This window comes from Sinocyclocheilus grahami, unplaced genomic scaffold, assembly GCF_001515645.1.
Source record: "Sinocyclocheilus grahami isolate Dianchi unplaced genomic scaffold, SAMN03320097.WGS_v1.1 scaffold149.1, whole genome shotgun sequence".
Lineage (NCBI taxonomy): Eukaryota > Metazoa > Chordata > Actinopteri > Cypriniformes > Cyprinidae > Sinocyclocheilus > Sinocyclocheilus grahami.
In genome coordinates, this window is record NW_015505328.1 from 2797135 (window position 1) to 2817227 (window position 20093).

The window sequence follows — 20093 nt, forward strand, 5'->3', positions numbered from 1 at the left end:
TCATGGGAACAGATTTGGAGAAATTTAGCTTTACATCACTTGCTCACCAGTGGATCCTCTGCAGTGAATGGGTGCCATCAGAATGAGAGTCCACACACCTGATAAAAACATCACAGTAATCCACAATTGATAGATTGAAGTTGTGTGGATTACTTAATATCTTGTGAAGTGAAAAGCTGTGTTTGAAACAAACCCATTAAGTTTGAAACAAACAAATACATCAATCCATTAAGAGGTTTTATCTTCAAACCATTGCTCCTGGCTAAAAAATAAAAGAGTCCTATGTCCATAATTTTGCTTTCTCCATTGAAAATCTGAATCAAGAGAGAAATATCAAACACTGTTTACAAGCAAAAACAGTTCTAAACAAATATATCAGTGGAAAAGACAACACAGGATGACTTTTTCACTGGAGGAAGCATTATTATGGATTATGGATTTTGGCCAGAAGCAACAGTTTAAAGTTAGCAGTTTAAAAACGCCTTAATTATGGATTTGTTTATTTAAACAATGTACACACAGCTTTTCGCTTCACAATTTAATAACTGATCGACTGGAGTCATGTGGATTATTTGTGGTTTATAGTGGTGTTTTTATTAGCTGTTTGGACTCTCATTCTGACGGCACCCATTCACTGCAGAAGATCCATTGGTGAGCAAGTGATGTAATGCTAAATTTTTCCAAATCTGTTTCAATAAAAAAACTATCTAATCTCCATCTTGGATAGCCTGAGTGTACATTTCCAGCAAATTTTCTTTTTGGGTGAACTATTCCATTAAAACTGACCTCTGTTTTACACTAAATAGTTTATACACTGACGTCTCTGTCTTTTTTTTAGTGTTTTTTTCATTCTGACCACAATTTCTCATATTATTCATAAACAAAAGGCTTTAAGTCGTCCTGGTGTGTATGCACATATGTATATTTGTAATGGTGCTGTATTGAGAATGAGCAGTGTTAGTTGTCTCTACTTTGTAGAGGTTCTGTTTAGACTCAAACTAAGAAGAGACCGATGCCATCTGTGTGCTAGACACATACACTCACCCATGGCTCAAGAATCATGGTATCTTCTATACAAAAATGTTCTTGTTCATATTATGTCCTCAATAAAGAAGTTAATTGAGTTATTAACTGTCATCTCTTTAAGGCGAAGTGTATATTATCTGCATCACCAATCAAATGTTAAACATCTGCTTTTGGTCTGAAAAAGATAGTCCCGCCCATTTGTAGGGTTGGTCGGGATGCTCAAACAAAAAGATCAAAGTTTTGATAGCTGCAGTATTTATAGGTTGTTTTTCAGGGAAATCAGCCTACAAATGGCTTATTTATATTTGTCTGTCAATTATTCTGATACTATTTTAACATTCAAACATTACCTCTCTGATGTAATGCTATATATAACTTTCTCCAATTCATATGAATGTTTAATAAGGCTGCGTTTGCGTTTGATGTCGGTTTAACTGAAGGGCTGGTGTGTTTGGGCTGGGTTAGGTAAGGACCAGGGACCTTCAGCCAGGTTAGCATACATTAGCTATAACAAGAAAATCAAAGATTTACAAGCGTACATGTATAAGAAATACAACTTCTTCTAGCATATGATGTTTACAAATGGAGAAGTAAGGTTGTAGTGAGGTTTTAATGCTGAAATGAATTAGTCCCTTCACTGTCCTGATGTTGGTCCTCCGGTGTCTGCGGTCTGCCTGATTTTTTTCAATTGTTCTGTCCACATGCTCACACGCACTCATGCTCTACAAATGATGCCTTTATTTCCATCATCACAATCAGAAAGCCAACAAAACAAGGCATCATCCGTGGGCTCTTTTCTTTAATGGTGTTTTTGGTCTTTCGTTTGAGTGTTTTTATTATTCCGGCAGTGCTGTTTGTGTCTGTAGACAGCCTCAGACAGACCAACCCAGTCTGAACTGGCGCAGAGGTTGTTAAAACTGCTCTTATCCTCAACATTTAATTGTAGGACTTAATTTTATTACCAATGCTCGTGATGTGCAGTTATGTGGCTGTAGCCTCAGACAGTCCTACACACTATAAGTGCACTAATTGTTTAACTGGGACTGCTGGTTGTTAACTGGGAGCTTCAAGACTGTAGCTGGGTAAGCGCGTTTTAAACTGAAAATGCAGGCATTATAGCTGTTATAGATGGTGAGTTTTAGTGAATAGTAATGCTCTACTATATGTTTTAAAAAGATGATGTATTGATTTAGTTTACATAGAGTTATAAGAGCAATAGATGTCTGGCTTGCATGATCTAATAGATCACAGAGTTCATAGTCCACACCGTATTTCTTTGAACTTATCAGTAATGTGCAAACATCTAGTCCATGCGGTTGGGACGTTCTGTACAAATGAAAATGTAATTAAACTACCAATTAAAAGTTTGGGGTTGGTAAGTCTCACCCACCAAAAATACAATAAAACCTGTAATATTGTGAAATATTATTACAATTTAAAATAACTTTTTTATTTTAGTATATTTTTTAATGGAATTTATTCCTGTGATGGCCAAGCTGAATTCTCAGCAATTATTATTCCAATCTTCAGTGTCACATGATCCTTCAGAAATCATTCTAATATGCTGATTTGCTGCCCAAGCAACACTTCTTATTATTATCAATGTTGAAAACTGTTGTGCTGCTTCATATTTTTATGAAAACTGATACATTTTTCCTCAGGATTCTTTAATAAGTAGTAAGCTCTTTCTAAACAGAAAGAATTCAGAATTACTTTCTTTCAGACAAAAATGGTTGACCCCAAACTTTCGAAAGGTAGTGGGGTTTTTTGTCATCTACTTTAAAAACATGAACTACACTCATCAGAAATCCTCTGATAGTTTCAAACAGAACCATCTACCTTGCATTTATCTTATAGCCAAGAGGTTTTTATAGGTTTTACTTATATAAACCAAACTGGGAATGAGGCCTTTGGGAAGTAGCAGCAGTCATACGGACGTGCCATGAATGGATGTCATTAGCAGCCCAGACGATGTGCTGTCCAGTCTGACCTCGGAGAAAATCTACAACTTTTGAGCGTCAGCCATGTTGAGTGTGATTCATATTTGGGTTTTAATTTGTCCTCGTTTAAAAGGGGAATGCTGGGTGCTGCGGTTTTCTCATTAACAGGACAAGAAAGGAGCTGTAAAGAGAGCAGTGGTGAAACCGGCCCACACTGACGTCTGTGCGTTCACACACATGGACAAGCAGACTCTTTAGACGGGCCTGGTCTCACATCCACTGCAGACGTCATAACAACTTATCAGAAATGTGCAAACATCTAGTCCATGCGGTTGGGACGTTCTGTACAAATGAAAATGTAATTAAACTACCAATTAAAAGTTTGGGGTTGGTAAGTCTCACCCACCAAAAATACAATAAAACCTGTAATATTGTGAAATATTATTACAATTTAAAATAACTTTTTTATTTTAGTATATTTTTTAATGGAATTTATTCCTGTGATGGCCAAGCTGAATTCTCAGCAATTATTATTCCAATCTTCAGTGTCACATGATCCTTCAGAAATCATTCTAATATGCTGATTTGCTGCCCAAGCAACACTTCTTATTATTATCAATGTTGAAAACTGTTGTGCTGCTTCATATTTTTATGAAAACTGATACATTTTTCCTCAGGATTCTTTAATAAGTAGTAAGCTCTTTCTAAACAGAAAGAATTCAGAATTACTTTCTTTCAGACAAAAATGGTTGACCCCAAACTTTCGAAAGGTAGTGGGGTTTTTTGTCATCTACTTTAAAAACATGAACTACACTCATCAGAAATCCTCTGATAGTTTCAAACAGAACCATCTACCTTGCATTTATCTTATAGCCAAGAGGTTTTTATAGGTTTTACTTATATAAACCAAACTGGGAATGAGGCCTTTGGGAAGTAGCAGCAGTCATACGGACGTGCCATGAATGGATGTCATTAGCAGCCCAGACGATGTGCTGTCCAGTCTGACCTCGGAGAAAATCTACAACTTTTGAGCGTCAGCCATGTTGAGTGTGATTCATATTTGGGTTTTAATTTGTCCTCGTTTAAAAGGGGAATGCTGGGTGCTGCGGTTTTCTCATTAACAGGACAAGAAAGGAGCTGTAAAGAGAGCAGTGGTGAAACCGGCCCACACTGACGTCTGTGCGTTCACACACATGGACAAGCAGACTCTTTAGACGGGCCTGGTCTCACATCCACTGCAGACGTCATAACTATCTTAAGCATCTCAACCCACCCAGCCAATCAAGACGTCATCCAGTCATCTTAGACATGCAAACATAAAAGATCTGTTTATATAAACTACTGTTTGGGGTCAAGAAAATGTTTTATTTTATTTATTTAAAGAAATAAATAGTTTTTTTTAATGAGGATGCATTAAAAAGCACAGTAAAGCATGTGTAATACTACAAAAGATTTTTATTTAGAATAAATAGTTTTTGAACATTCTATTCAGCTAAGAATCCTGAAAAGAATTCACAGTCCAACAAAAATATTACTTCACAAATGTTTTCAGCAATGATAATATTAAAGGTTTCTTGTGCAGCCAACTGGCATATGAGAATGATTTCTGAACGATCATTTGACACTGAAGAAACATGTACTGTCGGCTGAAAAATCAGCTTTGCCATAACAAAAAATTTATATAAATATTAAATAATAAATATATTAAAACAGAAAAAAAGTTTATTTTAACAAAAGTACTCTTTTACTGTAGTTTTCATCAAATAAATATAGCTTTGGTTAGCATAAGACTTTTTTTTTTCCAAAAACAAATAAAAAACTTGCCAACCCAAACTTCTGAACTGTTTATACATGTATTTTATAGCTGAAAATATTGTAAAAAGTGAGTTTCAGGCCAGTTGAGAGAAACTTGTCACTTGTGCTTTTGTGTTATTATGGCCATTGTCACTAAATGTTACTTTTTTCATCTTGCACACTTTGCAGTGTACAGTAGTTTTTGATGCTTCATTGGTTTAAAATGATAAACAATCAGTAATATTTTGATGTAATGTTTTATGTTTTGCTCAATGTGTACATTATGGTAAAAAATATTGTTTTTAATTCATTTATGACTTACATTTATTTGTAATTTACATAAAACAATTAGTAGGTTTATTATATATATTTTAATTTTAAAAATCATAATAAAAACTGGTGCCAGACGGAAGTTTTGTGTTCTGAAAAAATACTGCTATTGCTTTTTTACATATATATATAAGGTAATGGACTGTTTCAATGAGTATTCATACATTTCAGAATAACCCCCTTCCTCCCTTTTTTTGGGAGTCTGTGCATTTAAATTCCAGACTATACAGACTATTAAAACTGTATTTATTATAATATATTATAATAGAGTTTTATTTATTAAACCTCTATTAAAGGGGTCATATGATGTTGCTAAAAAGAACATTATTTGGTGCAATGAAATGTGTTTATGCGGTTTAAGTTTCAAAAAACATTATTTTCCACATACTGTACATTATTTCTCCTGTATGCCCCGCCTTTCTGAAACGCTCAATTTTTACAAAGCCCATTGATCTGAAAAGCGAGGTGTGCTCTGATTGGCCAGCTATCCAGTGCGTTGAGATTGGCCGAATACCTCAAGCGTGTGACGGAAATGTTACGCCCCTACCATACTGTGATGATGCTTTGTCCCGGCCGGAGCAACGAGACAAAAACTTTAAAACCCATTATAAACGAGGTATTTGTTGCATCCAGTGGGGACATAATTACGGATTCTAATGACTTATACTGTCTTTTTACACGTTGCATTGCATCGCGCCATGTAAACATAAAACCGTGTCTGCATTTGTGATCGGAAAAATGACAAACTACAAACGCTACTCTACACTGCTCAAAACTCGCGTTTGAATCGTCAGTGGCAAATTCTTTAAATATAAAAAACTTTCTTACAGTCTGTGAGTCAGAACAGCTGGCATTGTAGTCTACTCTACCAGGATCAGGAAACAGTCCTCCATAAAATGCACTGGACACATCGGAATATTTGGGTTGAAATGTTCTGGAACAGTGTTGTAAATACAACTTAACCACTGATTTCTAGTCGTGTCCTCTTTTGGAAGGCCAAACAAAGTAGTTTCGCTTTCACAACGAAACACAGCATCACACACGGCGGGCTAGAGTGAGTGGCGGCGGCCTAGAGTGAGCAGAGGCCGACTTGAGTGAGCGGCAGCGGGCGGGCTTGCGGCAACCACATGTGACGACCCCGGGCTGGACTCCGCTTCGTCCACGGTGAAAGCCGATCCGGCGACCCCCAGCGCAAAGTTGATGTATTTCCTCAGCGACCAGCACAGATCAGCTCCAGGCATGATGAAGCAGATATTGTCCTCTCTTGGAAGGCCAAACAAAGTAGTTTCGCTTTCACAATGAAACACACATCGCCTTCACGACATGTCGGCGGTGGCAGCAACAACAATACTACAGCGAGAATAAAAGTTACGCCGCCTTTCTTTGCGTGAACATTTGGGCAGCGTTATGCAAATCTTCCCATATCGTGACATATACATGTGGGGTCGTAATAGAACGAGCCATTTTAGGTAGGCGTGGTTGACTCTTAACTTTTATAAAGAATATCACTTTGGATTTGAGACTTTAGCAACTTTACAGACCTTTATGCTCCAAGAGCTTGAAACACTCCAAAGAGAAAGGAAAATTTGAAATCGCATCATATGACCCCTTTAATACTTATTAGTTTTGATTGTGGCTGATTGTGGAAAGTGTATTCCTGTATCTCACCTGCTCAGTTCAGAACTAATATAGAGTCTCCTTTTAAAAACAACAACAGCTTGGATTGCATTTAAAGAATGTACAAGGGGAGTACTTAAACAGTATCCCACAGCAAGCCTGTCAGTAATGTACAGATGGGAAACAATTGCAGATTAACCATTGCATTTAGGAATCGCTGATTAATGGTTGAAAAAAAACGGATGAAAAATAAAGAGAGAGCAGAACGAAAGAGGATGAGACATTGTGCACCACTGGGAGTCTGTGGTTTTCTCTCATTATGTTCCTGTTGCTCAGCCCTTTAAAAGTGCTTAAGATGATTAAGTGTGTGAGAGGCACTAGATTAGCCAATTAGTCACATCCCACGACATATCTGCATATGTACTCATGTTGTGCAGTGGGAGGTCCCTCTCTGTCTTCTTGTGTATGTGTGTGTGTTATGGGGGTCAGGTAGAAAGGCCTACACTAATTGCCCATTCCCCAGTGAGTGTATATGTATGTAGACTCATTTAGATTCCACTGTGGTGAGCCCTCAGTTCATTCCACTGTGTTCATTATCATACTCTAATAACTAGAACTGCGGCTACAGAGAGAGATGCATGCCTAAGTGCCCTTGGGGTAGGAGGTGGGGAGGGGTGTTCAGGCTAGTGAATCAAGGGCCCTTGATTCATTTCCAGTGTCTTGAAATGGCAATCTGTAATTTCAGACACTGCATCACTTGGTGCTACCCGGTACACTTTGGTGCATCTTGTGTTTGGCAACACAGCGGTGGTATCTCTAAAGATGTGTACATGCAATATGATATAATCCATTTTTTTAAAATAAAATAATACAGTATAGTATAATTTTTAAGCTAATGCTGCAAGCTAAAGGCTGCAGCTACAGCAATTTACAAATAGCCAAAACGGATCTTCAACCGTTCAAAATCGCTAATTCTTTCATGCCCTTTCATACACTGGTGCTCAAATCTACAGGAAGATGCTTTTTTTCTTTTAATTTGCTGTATTATAAATGTGTTGTGCCTTTCCTGAGCATTTTTTGTTCTGTGCCTGTGCTTGTTTTGTGCATTATGTGAATGTTTCCCCTCTCTCTGTCTTGCTTTCTCTCTGTATGATGTCATGTATGAGTAACGAGCGATGGGCACCGATATTCATCACCCGCTCCTGCATGTGCTCGGAGGGTCTTCATTATATTAATTACTCTTATTGGAAGAGTGATCATCGACCCAATCAGAATCCATCACATGCTGGTTCCCGGGGTGATCAGAATCCATCGCCAACCGGATCCCACGACGACTGGCCTGGTAAATGATGACAGTAGTGTACGGGCTGATGGCACACTGTCCCCCACGGGGCGTTTCTTGTATATTTATTTATGTTAGCACAGGCTAGGCTAACAGCAGTGTACTGCTCGCAAGTAGTCCTTGGCCAAATTCAAGTGCAACTCATGTCAGCACAGGTTTATTAAAATTTCCCAGTGCTTTTGTGTGGAAGTTTCCAATTTTTTGAGTTTTGTGCAGCTGTGTGTACCTTAATGTGGTCCTTGGACCTTCAGAGGCAAACATATCTGATGCTAAAATGCTCTCAGCCGATGATATTGCATTTTTTCAGATCATATTTTACATTGTTGTGTCAGTTGTAGTACCCTATTGGCCTCAATTTTTCTTCTTGACAAAGTTTACTTAATTTTTTTCCTCTTTATGTTTAAAAATTTTATTTGACAGCCTCTAAACACGGCTTCAGGGCTTGTTTGGCAACACTAATTGGGTTGGATGAACCAGGGCAATCAAGTTGTATAAATTAGGCAATATAACAACGTAATCAATACACCTAAGCATGTCACTTTAACAGCGGAATTCACATTATGGAGATAAAGCTCTTAAAGCCATCATGTCGTAATCAAAGAACAACTGTTTCCGATACCTCTACTGCTGCACTTGATGTTTGCTTCATGGTCAATTGACTTGGCAGTTCATCCATGCCTCTGTTAATTGAACGAGGTAAGAAGGCAAGGGTTAGAGAAACTGAGAAAGGGAGTTGGTGTAGAAATATGTGTGCAAGAGAGAGAAAGCGATTTAGCACTAAAGAACCATTGATTAGCTGTTCAGCTTTGCAGTGGTTCTCGGGCCAACTCAGCCTCATCACAGCAACACAAACACATAAACACCCAATTGGCTCATTTAGAGATGGGAGGAGCCTGTATATAATGGACCTGGGGATTAGCCACTGTTCTTTAGCATAGATTACCAATGAAAAGCTGGTAACTCTGGTAACAAAAGCAGTAGCAAGTGTGCGTGTTTCGAATAACAGCAAGAAAAGATACGGAGGACAAAGGTGGCCACAGTGTATTCTTTCGCTGGTTTTCTCTCCCTTCTCCCACAGCTCCAATCATTCATCACCCCATCATGCCCTCTCGATGGGGTGGAACTGGCCGGGGGCTTCTGGGATGCGGTGCAGGACAGGGAATGATGGGATAGCGTAGTCGCGATGTCAGCCCTAATCCGGCGCTCTCATCCACTGAGCTAAATCTTCATCTATCTGTGAGACCCTGTGCCATTAAAGCTGCTGAAACACTTACACACACACACACACATACATGCAGCTCAGTGGAGCATTGGGCAGGGCAGATGGAGTAAATATAGATAGAATTGGTTTGATTGGAATAAAAAAGGCCGGTGAGTTCCTGTGTGGCTGTCAGAGGGTAAAGAGAATAGATGGACATGGGGGTGCCCTCTCAGTGCCTTTTCTAAACACACACACACACAGCATAGACAAATACCCAAAGATTTCCCTTGCACATAAACATTTTAATCCAAGAATTATTATTAGCTCATTATCATTCTGAACAAACTGTTCACATTAACACACAACAGAAATTCTTGTGCATCTACTTTTGTAATCTGGTGCAAAAGTTCTATATCTGCAAATTATGACACATGAAGTGTAGATACAATATCAGTTAAACACTTGGACACACTTGACTGAAAGTATTTTTCTCATGGTCTTAAAACCCTTATCATCTCAAGCCTTTTTTTTTTGGTCGAGATGGACCAGATGGTGAAAGAAAGGTAGTCATCAAGTGTCTAGGAACTAAACACACAACATGCCTAAATAGCCAAGAAATTTGTTGCAATGAAACCATAAAAGTTGCAATGTAACGCAGGGGCAGATGTTTTCTTCTGTATTGTGGCATACATCTGAGGGAAAGAAATTATTGAAACTGGATGCATATCTTCATATGAGCTTGCAGTCATAAGAAGCAGGGGTTAAGTGCACTAAATTGGAGATATGCTTATGCACAGAAAGAAGTAGTAGGCCTATGTCTTTTCACCAGAAGATCGAGTTTCGAGAAATGTTGATTAAAAATTACATGGTCTAAATAAACAAATAAACATGGATGAATCATTTATAATAAGATCAATAACATGTATTTAAAAGAGATTTCCATTTTATGCTGACTTTAAACAGGATTTTTAGTTCAATTTAAATACTAAAACAATTATGACAAAACTTAATAAAACAGCAAAATAAGTTAAAAGTAACAAACAAAAAATATAAATATTTAATTAATCATGTAATTTAATTAAGATTTTAAACGTGTGACAACTTGATGTTTTCTAATTGCTGGTGTCATATCATGTCATATCTGTTTTTAATTTAATTATTTTGAATGAAAAGTTTGTTACATAAACAGTAATTTCAGAAGTGAAAACGTCCTCTCCTTTCCAAAAGTTATTTGTTTGAAAATAAACGCTCGTTCTGAAATCGTTTGCGATTGTAGGCTATTTGCTACCGTCAGAGCATTCGAAAAATGGCCGCCCACATTTACAACTCTTGTTCGGTGTTTACAAACCTTCCCCGCCCTGTCGCGCTAAGGTAAGAGAGCTGATTGATTCTCTTTACCACACAAGTAACATAATATCTTCCAGTTGGAGTTTAAGTAACAATGAGTTACTCTGACAAAGAACTCTGAGAAAGTTGCGTTACAAGCCTGCCAAACGCGGTACTGTTTTTGAGTAGGCCTATTCTACTAGTGAAAGCAGCTCTTCATAAGGTTAGCAAACAGCGCCTTAAAGGGTTAGTTCACCCAAAAATGAAAATTAGCCCATAAATTACTCAAGTTACTCAAGATCTTTCAAGCTGTTTCATGGCACTCAGCGGGTGTTGCATGCATCAGTCCAAAAGCACTTAATTAAAATGCACCCATCCATTAAAAAAAAGTGTCTCACACGGCTCCGGGGGGTGAACAAAGGCCTTCTGTAGCGAATCGATGCGTTTTTGTAAGAAAAATATCCATATTCAAAATGTAATAATCACTTTAATCTAGCTTGCGCTCACTGTTGTACACTGGAAGCAGTTCCGGGCGGATGACGTATGAGGTCAGCGTTGCGCATGCGCCGGTGAGTCTCGTGAAAACCAACATTTGTTAACAGGAGCAAAGGAAGCAAAGTTTCCTTACTTTAGCAAAGGAAAATCAGTCTCCTCTTGGCTTATATCGAAATCCTCCGACATTCTTCTTTACAAATCCTCGTTTTGTACTTCTAATTAGTGACCGTTGTTTTGTTTTGATCTCTCCACTGCGCTTCCGTGTGCGTCACTTCTGAGCGGCACATGCGCAAAGCCGACCTCCATACGTCATCCGCCCGGAACTGATTCCCTTTACAACAGTGAGCGCAAGCTACATTAAAGTGATTATTACGTTTTGAATATGGATACTTTTCTTACAAAAACATATAGATTCGCTACAGAAGGCCTTTGTTCTCCCCTCGGAGCCGTGTGAGACACTTTTTTTTTTTGGATGGGCACATTTTAATTAAGTGCTTGTGGACTGATGCATGGAACACCCGCTGAGTGCCATGAAACAGCTTGAAAGATCAAAGACAATTTTTAATATAACTCCAACTGGATTCTGAAAGAAGAAATTCATATACACCTAGGATGACTTGAGGGTGAGTAATTTATGGGCTAATTTCATTTTTGGGTGAACTAACCCTTTAAGTTTTATTTTTAAATGCTCCTTGATCATATCAGTTTCATATTAACAGTTTGAGCAGCTTCTTTCAAGGTGGACTGAGAAAAGGCTTTGCGAAAAGGTTGTTATGGAAGGACTGGAGTAATGCCAATTTATTGAACTTGTCAGTAAACCCACATTCAGTGAGTAGCCTATGCTGTTACTCATTTTACATGCAAAAAGCTTGTTTATGTATAGGTTTTAAAGACACAGCAGCATAAAAGCAAAAAGCCTGTTGTGTTTGTTGCAAGAAAAGAAACATCTAACATTGTAAGTGGGAAAATATGATTTATAACAGTTAAAAAAACTGAAATCTTATATTCTAAAATCCCAACATTTAGAGTTTCTAGGCGGTTATACTCCGCCACTGTATACAATTGTATCAAGAATTGAATCCCATTGGTAGTCAGTGCATTGTGTTACTGCTCATTTACATAAAGTACAAAAATCTTATCTGTGATCACTGACATAGTTGCAAATGTCTGTTAGTGTAAAAGCCTTGTAGCATATTATACTCCAGTGTTGCCAGGTCTTGCAAAATAAAACAACTTGCAAAAGAAAAAGAAAGCAACTTTTTGTAAGTGAAAATAAGCTTTTTTTAAATTTATTTCATGATTACACGCACACACACACCACAAACATACATAAACTTACATAACATGTGAATTAGGGTTACGTGTGTGCGCACTAACAAAGTACGGTTTTTCTACTTTGAACCTACAGCATAGGTTTCATGTGCTATAGTATTTATGATTATAAGCTCAATGTTGCATATTCTAAGCAGACATGGCAACACTGATACACACACACAGTTTCCAGTTTAAAGGAGCACCTTGAGGCTCTATCTATCCTCTAAAGCTCATTGATTCTGTCAAGCTTCAGAATAAGAGGTGTCCATTCACCCATCTCTCTCTTTTTCTTCCCCCTTCTGCTTTTACCACCCCAACATGCACTTTCCCCCCCTCTACATCCCCATGCATCCATCCCTTCTCCATCTTTCTCCTCTATTATTCCCCTTTTCACTCCCTCTCACTCACTTAATATCAATATTGATTATTATCTTTTAAGAGTCATGTCTAGTCTGCAGCATAGAGAGAAGGGACGCAGCATAGCTGTATTTTATTTCACATCATTATCATCATCATCATAATTTCTACTGTGCAGGAGTTAATACTTATTAGTGAGCATAAATTGCAAGAGGAGAGGAGAAAAGAAGGACACGAGGGAAATGAGAAGGAGGAGGAGAGGAAGACACACAACCTAAAGGACAGCCCATATTGATTGAGAAGAGGAAAGGTGTGTATGTATTCAAATTACAGAGCAACTTTATATGTAAAATTTTCATTTTAGGCTTATTGCATTCAAATCTCATTTTCAAATGCTTGACCAGCATTTTAATACATATTAATGTTGTCCAGAGAATGTGTTCTTTGAATGTGTTTTAACTTGAGTGTGTGTGTGTGTCCTTTCATGGTTGGTGCTCCATCACACTGTTTCTGATTGGTCCATGATTACTATTGACACTCTGATGATGGACATGAATAAAAGTGACTGTGATGAGATAAGACTTTTACAGGGCTATCTCTCACCCACCTTTATCACCCAGACTGTGTGTATGTGTATGTGTGTATGTGTGTATGAGTATTGGACAGGGCATTCATAGAACAGGGAATGAGAATAGAGTGAACTGAAAGAAAGAGAGATGGGAGCTCATATTCAGTAGTTTTTTTTTAGCTGTCGCTGATCAATCTGATGCAGTTGACACTTTTAAAATCTGCAAAATCCATCAAAGTAGAAGTCAGCCATGAATACCCATATACATTATTGTTCAAAGTATTTCTTGCTGCCATTTATGAATTTTGTGCATGTAAGGGAACTGTAAATCTGCTTGCGGTATGCAGTTTGTGTACTTGTCTGTAAAACTGACCCTGGATGTATTATTTGAAAAGGGGATGATCTTGCAGTTCGTGAAACAACATTTTCCAGTAGGCGAAAGAGAGACAGAATATAGAGAGAGAGAGAGTAAAATAGACAGAGAGAAACTCAAGAGGTCAACTGATTGTAAGAGAGACCCATAAAAGTTCCATTAACCTGTTCAGAGTTAAGAGCTTGTTCAGCTTAGCTACAGACAACTAGCACAAACAGAACATCACCATAAAAACCAAACACACATACAGGTTATACTCAGAACCCTTCTATCCTTAACATACTTTATCTGGCCTGAATTCCTCTGAATGAGTCACAACACAGAGACGCCAGAGTGTGTGTGTGTGTGTGTGTGTGTGTGTGTGTGTGTGTGTGTGTGTGTGTGTAAGTTTGTATGTGCATGATTTAATGTGCTTGACTCCCACACTCAAAGTGAGTGGCTCAAACACAAACAGGGAGTTATCTTTAAAGTTCTCCATTAAAGATGGAAATATCAGATCCACCCTCCACTTCCATCCCTTGTTCTTTCATCCCTTCATTCCTATTCTTCCCCTTTTCAAAAATCTATTCTTATTCCATTGGAGCCAAAGTTGCGTAACACGTACTTGAGTCAGAGGCCTTTTTTGTGTTTTTATTAGAGACATTTTCTGTGTTTAACTCTTTCAGTCAGTGATGGAAGATCATTTAGAGTTAATATTCACTGAAATAACATGCGTGTAACATAAATATAGTATGACACGTAAGTCTTGTCACTGCCATAACTAAAATAGCAAGTATTTATGTCACAGAAATAAAAGTTATTGTCATGCTGCTATTGAATGAATGCTGCTTAATTCCTGAATTTTCTTGAATTTCGCAAACAGAATTCCAATTTAAAATATAAAATTTAAATAAATTAAATGTGAACAAAATTACTGTAATTTTTAAATAGAAAAACAAAGATTGTCAAGACACTTTGTAAGCCTTGAAATTTGAAGATATCTGTCTAGAGAAATAGTTAGATATTGAAAATACCACCTATAGAAATTTGTATTTTATAGTTTATATTATTAACTTTTTGGACCAGGGTGCACTAGAATACATTACCTGTATTGAATTTTGTTGAATAACAATTCAGTCAAATTCATTTTCCTGTCATTTCAATTCAATTTTGAATTCAAACTTCAGCATTTCAGTTCTGAATTTTGCATAACCCTGGAATTGTTGCAGTAACGCTTCATTTCTCTTATGTTTTCTATGTGACTTAATGCTGTTCATGTAAAAATGTCATGGTCATGCTTACTGAAATCTATGAAAGCCTTGCTTGGTCCCATCTGAACACAAAAGAAGATGTTTTGAAGAACCAAACAGTTGTTGGTCCCCATAGACTTCCATAGTAGGGAAAGAAATACTATGAAAGTCAGTGGAGACCATCAACTGTTTGATTACCAGTATTCTTCAATATACATCATAACCAAAGGATTAAAGACTCCAGATACAAAGGAATATCTTCTTTTACGTTCAACATAAGAAAGAAACTTATACAGGTTTGGAATGGCATGAGGGTGAGTAAATCATGACAAAATTTTCATTTTGGGGTGAACTATTCCTTTAATACAGTCTAATGAAAGCTTGAGCAAGCAGCTTAGCCACTGCACATAGCTCATGTCTTGAATCTTTAACAACAGCTAGCGTGCAGAGGGGGGAAACCAGGACACCCCTGTCATGCGCCAATGATTCTCCTGTCAGTGTGCGCCTTGTCCTGTTGCCTTCTGGGGGTTGGGGGTTGGAGCATATCGGACACAAGTAAAAGGGCCAGAGAGCTGTAATGAAAACACATCACTTGTTCCCAGGGCTACACTATCACACGCATACAGTTCTTGTGTACACGCTTATTCTTGTGTAACATTCACCAGCAACATTCACCTCTCATCATCCGTTCTAAAAGTTTAGGTGGAATATTTCTCTTTATTAGCAAATTTCAATCGAGTATAAATGCTGTCAGAGTACTTGTGTTTGAAAACATTCTTTAACTGTACATTTTGTAAAGTATATGTTGAGATGCTTAAGTTAAATTGTTTTGATATTTGACAATGTTATAGATTTCTTCTCTGATAAAGAACTGAGAAAAGATGGGAAAACTCGGGATTTGGCGTGGTTGCCATGCAGCTCGACGGCATGGTTGCTGAGTAATAAAGCGTAGTGCTGTAAAATAAAACGAGGTGTGGGAAGAGCTGGAAAGCACTGCAAAGCCATTGGCTCCCTGAGTCATCATAAAACAATAACTCATTCCCATAAAACAAAGTGCTTATTAAATTATTTTAAACAATATTGCATGAGTTGAGCACACTGAGCTGAGCTGAGCTCTTACAGCTGCGTGAGAAAATAGAAAATAAATTGATTTATTGTCACTTACCATTGTACATAATGTAAACACAGTAAATTAAGATATAGATATTTTGTGATTACAATACAGTTGTTGTAAGTATAATCTTTCCAAACCCGTAATGGAGAATTTAACAGATAGAATTTTATGAATAAAATATAATAATATAATAAACTGAATTGTCAAGTTTGCAATACAAAAATGGATAGATTAGAAACAATACCTAATAAAAATCTGATTATAATTTATACATTTGGTAAATTACATATTGAAAAGAGAACACAAGATCGGTTTGTCTCAAGTCAGATGGATATTGGAACTGTACTATTGTTGCAATAGACATTCAGGGTCACACAATGCGTTAGCAGACTAGTGCAGAGACATAATAAAGGGGTGGAGTTACTATCTGAAAAAACAGACAACCATGACCTTGACTATTGATTTTATATTGTTGGTGGCACCAAATGATTTTCGTGGTTGTTTTAAATATGTCCTCAAATAAAATTTATTTTAATGGAAACATTTTACTATTTCTGCCTTCATAATTATTAATGACTTAACCAGTGTGCTCTTACAAGTCCAATTTATCGAAATAACAGTTTTAAAGCATCTTAATCATATTCCCCGTGTGAAGTGTATTTATACTAAAAGCAGACTTCCTCGACACAGTAGTCACCAAGGTTGTACTGTTCATGTGTATGTATTTTCTAATAAAAATCAAGGTTGAAATATTGTTATTGCTTATGTAGCCATTTTACACAAATCTTAATTTGTTTCAGTCTGTTACTTGTAATAGGGTGTAGAGCCAAATGATAAACTAATAGTCAACACAAAAAGGTTATCCCTTGTTTCTCCAGGACACCCCTGTCATGCGCCAATGATTCTCCTGTCAGTGTGCGCCTTGTCCTGTTGCCTTCTGGGGGTTGGGGGTTGGAGCATATCGGACACAAGTAAAAGGGCCAGAGAGCTGTAATGAAAACACATCACTTGTTCCCAGGGCTACACTATCACACGCATACAGTTCTTGTGTACACGCTTATTCTTGTGTAACATTCACCAGCAACATTCACCTCTCATCATCCGTTCTAAAAGTTTAGGTGGAATATTTCTCTTTATTAGCAAATTTCAATCGAGTATAAATGCTGTCAGAGTACTTGTGTTTGAAAACATTCTTTAACTGTACATTTTGTAAAGTATATGTTGAGATGCTTAAGTTAAATTGTTTTGATATTTGACAATGTTATAGATTTCTTCTCTGATAAAGAACTGAGAAAAGATGGGAAAACTCGGGATTTGGCGTGGTTGCCATGCAGCTCGACGGCATGGTTGCTGAGTAATAAAGCGTAGTGCTGTAAAATAAAACGAGGTGTGGGAAGAGCTGGAAAGCACTGCAAAGCCATTGGCTCCCTGAGTCATCATAAAACAATAACTCATTCCCATAAAACAAAGTGCTTATTAAATTATTTTAAACAATATTGCATGAGTTGAGCACACTGAGCTGAGCTGAGCTCTTACAGCTGCGTGAGAAAATAGAAAATAAATTGATTTATTGTCACTTACCATTGTACATAATGTAAACACAGTAAATTAAGATATAGATATTTTGTGATTACAATACAGTTGTTGTAAGTATAATCTTTCCAAACCCGTAATGGAGAATTTAACAGATAGAATTTTATGAATAAAATATAATAATATAATAAACTGAATTGTCAAGTTTGCAATACAAAAATGGATAGATTAGAAACAATACCTAATAAAAATCTGATTATAATTTATACATTTGGTAAATTACATATTGAAAAGAGAACACAAGATCGGTTTGTCTCAAGTCAGATGGATATTGGAACTGTACTATTGTTGCAATAGACATTCAGGGTCACACAATGCGTTAGCAGACTAGTGCAGAGACATAATAAAGGGGTGGAGTTACTATCTGAAAAAACAGACAACCATGACCTTGACTATTGATTTTATATTGTTGGTGGCACCAAATGATTTTCGTGGTTGTTTTAAATATGTCCTCAAATAAAATTTATTTTAATGGAAACATTTTACTATTTCTGCCTTCATAATTATTAATGACTTAACCAGTGTGCTCTTACAAGTCCAATTTATCGAAATAACAGTTTTAAAGCATCTTAATCATATTCCCCGTGTGAAGTGTATTTATACTAAAAGCAGACTTCCTCGACACAGTAGTCACCAAGGTTGTACTGTTCATGTGTATGTATTTTCTAATAAAAATCAAGGTTGAAATATTGTTATTGCTTATGTAGCCATTTTACACAAATCTTAATTTGTTTCAGTCTGTTACTTGTAATAGGGTGTAGAGCCAAATGATAAACTAATAGTCAACACAAAAAGGTTATCCCTTGTTTCTTAAGTGAGTGGAACGTCAAAAAATCCAAGGCTCATCATTAGTTAATACACAGTGTGAGATTTAGAGGCTAAACTGTATTATTTAGACTGGCATAGTGGCATTATAAGCTTCTGGTAGTTTAAACCATATAGTGCTGAAGTAATGGCTATCATTTTCTGGGAATGCAAGAAGTAATGTATACCTTAAAGGGATAGTTCACCCAAAAATGAAAATTCTGTCATTAATTACTCACCCTCATGTCGTTCTAAACCCGTAAGACCTCCGTTCACCTTCGGAACACAAATTAAGATATTTTTGATGGAATCTGAGAGCTCTCTGACCCTCCCATAGACAGCAAGGATCCTTACATGATCAAGGTCCAGAAATGTAGCAAGGACATCGGTAAAATAATCCATGTGACATCAGGGGTTCAGCCCTAATTTTACGAAGCTACGAGAATACTTTTTGAGCGCAAAAGAAAAAAAAAGCTGCGCCAAATACGCTGTTTACTCGTTTACGCTTTGATTTGAACATAAAAAGCGTGTCCACGCGGTGCTTTGATTTGAACGTAAACGCTTCGTCATGCATGCAACGTGTAAAAAGACAGTATAAATCATTATAATCCATAATTATGTCCCCACTGAATGCAACAAATGCCTCGTTTATAATGGGTTTTAATGTTTTTGTCTCGTCGCTCCGGCCGGACAGGGCATCACAGTAAGGTAGGGGCATAACATTTCCGTCACACGCTTGAGGAATTCGGCCAATCACAACGCACTGGATAGCTGGCCAATCAGAGCACACCTCGCTTTTCAGAACGATGAGCTTTGTAAAAATCTACGTGTTTCAAAAAGGCGGGGCATAGAGGAGAAACAATAATGTACAGTATGTGGAAAATAATGTCTTTTTTTAACCTTAAACCGCATAAACACATTTCATTACACCAAATACACAAAATAATGTTCTTTTTAGCAACATCATATGACCCCTTTAATAACAACCTCCTAAGCAATGATCCTACGGTCCATGTTGCACCCTAACCAGTAGGAGATTCTGGCTGCATCTCAGCTCTGAGCATTGACCAGGTTAAACACATTGCTTGGCCTCTGTCTCTCTCTCTCTCACTGGTAAATGAAGAATGTGGGGGCATCGACCGGCCACTCTTCTGATATGTGAATCCATCAGTATAGGCAATGAAGAGCTGGACAGAGCTACTATTACCGCTGCAGCTACTGAAGAGGGCCACACTAGATCTATATAGAACAAGACAGAAAGAGAGATTGAATTAGAGAGAGAGAGAGAGAGGAGAATAATACTACTGGGGTTTATAGCTAGAAATTATTTATGGCTCTCTGTGGTGAAATTGACCATACATCCTTAAGTGTACGTTGATGGCCGTGAACAAAACACTGAACAGTAGTGTTCCAATACAGCACCGAACATATAATTTGACTGTGTACATCACACCAATATGATTTTACTCTAAATTCTAAAGATTCCCAAAACACATACAACAGTGTAACAGTATGTAGTCATTCAGATTTATAGTATCCTTCTGCAAATAAATAAACATTTCCATTTACTGTTTAGCCTTAAAAATATTGCTCATTGTTGACAGTTATGCTGAAAGTCTTGACAGATTTTGATGGATGTTATGTTGTATCTGGAGTCTTTTCTCCTTTGG